Source organism: Dermacentor andersoni, chromosome 8 (assembly GCF_023375885.2).
Source record: "Dermacentor andersoni chromosome 8, qqDerAnde1_hic_scaffold, whole genome shotgun sequence".
NCBI classification, from domain to species: Eukaryota; Metazoa; Arthropoda; class Arachnida; order Ixodida; family Ixodidae; genus Dermacentor; species Dermacentor andersoni.
Window position 1 is genome coordinate 51,129,901 of NC_092821.1, and position 1,549 is coordinate 51,131,449.

Sequence of the window (1,549 nt, forward strand, 5' to 3'; positions counted from 1 at the left end):
TTCCGGCAACAACGGTAATCAAACCAGCTCCGTTCGCGACGCGTCCATAATCGCGACCGTTGCCAGAGTACTGGGAGGCTCGAGCTCGCTTCTTTCAGACGCCGCCCCGGATGCGGGAGCCGCCGGGGATCTTCTCCGTAGGCGTCGCCGCCGCTGGGAGGCGGCTCTCAAAAGTTCAGAGCTGGCAGACCAGCTCTGGGCCGTCCGGCAAGCCGAATATGCCGGCCGAGTTCAAGGGCTTCGAGCCGCCACCTGGGGCCACCACTACAAAAACTGCTGGACTACTCTCTAATAACGTTCCTTCTTCTTCTCTTCTACGAGTGTTTTCCACAAGATTTTCTAGATTTGTATAAAGGCGAGCACGTTTCTAAGTCATCGGAAGAAGTGCGTGAACCTACAGGTTCTCAATGGCCATTTGTTCTGGCTGCTCGAGGAGCACCAGAACCATTCTTAGGGAAGCCTGAAAGTAGCGAACATCTTCTACATTGTTTACTAGGTCACGCTTAATTTGAATATACTCAAAGCACTAAGAAGGCTCACCTTTAAACGGTTAGGATATAACCAATCGATAATCATGAAGGCATATGCCCCTTGTGGGCAGGCTTCTGGGTCTACCTGGTATTTGATTGCCGACGATGGCCGTTGCACATACAGATTTGGTCGTGACGTCACGTCAGGGGTCATTTTCGCGGGTCTGTTAGCCATGTGGTTTCAGTCATACATTCGAAGAACCGGTACAGTACGAGCTTCCATTTTTAGCAGAACCGACGAGCAAAAGTGTACGGACCACAGGCCCGCACAAAAATTTACTTACTCGTAATTGAGGTGCGCACATTGAAATTGGCGAGTGTGTTTGAAAGTTCGCATTGCCAAGTCTTGACCGAACTGCACAATTTAAAGTTACAATCATAGGCGAAGAAAAAAAAATGCCTTTATCGCGGCAACGCCGGGTTCCGCATACCTTTGCTCGGAAGAGCACACCCGGCCACCAGTCTTTACAGACCGCGGGATCTCAGAAAACATTCGATTTCCGAGCACCCCGTAAGAGTAGTCAGTAAAACCGAGCATCACAATGTTGTTGACATATTCTTCATATATATATATATATATATATATATATATATATATATATATATATATATATATATACACTGTAAATGTGAACACTAGGCTGCGTTGTGAGGCTGCACAGATATTCACCTTTTTCTCACATGTTGTGCTCCGTAACATTTATGGCCGAGTGTACATGCGAGAGTGTTCCCTTTCTTTACCTCGCAAGCCCATGCTTGTCTCACGCGTGTGTTCGCTTTACGATTGTCTGAATTGTTCAGGAAAAAATTTGCTAGTATTTTGAGACCACCTGCGTTACAGCCTTGCTGTTATCAATTAGAACCCGACTAGTAAGGACAATTTTCTCTTCGTACATCGCCAAAGCGTTCTAGCGTTACATCACAGCAATAGCTGGACTCCAAACCTGCTATCTTCATAGCGCACTAAAATTGTCTTGGTTACAGCAGGGACACGAATTATCTTCAGTGGACAGCATGTC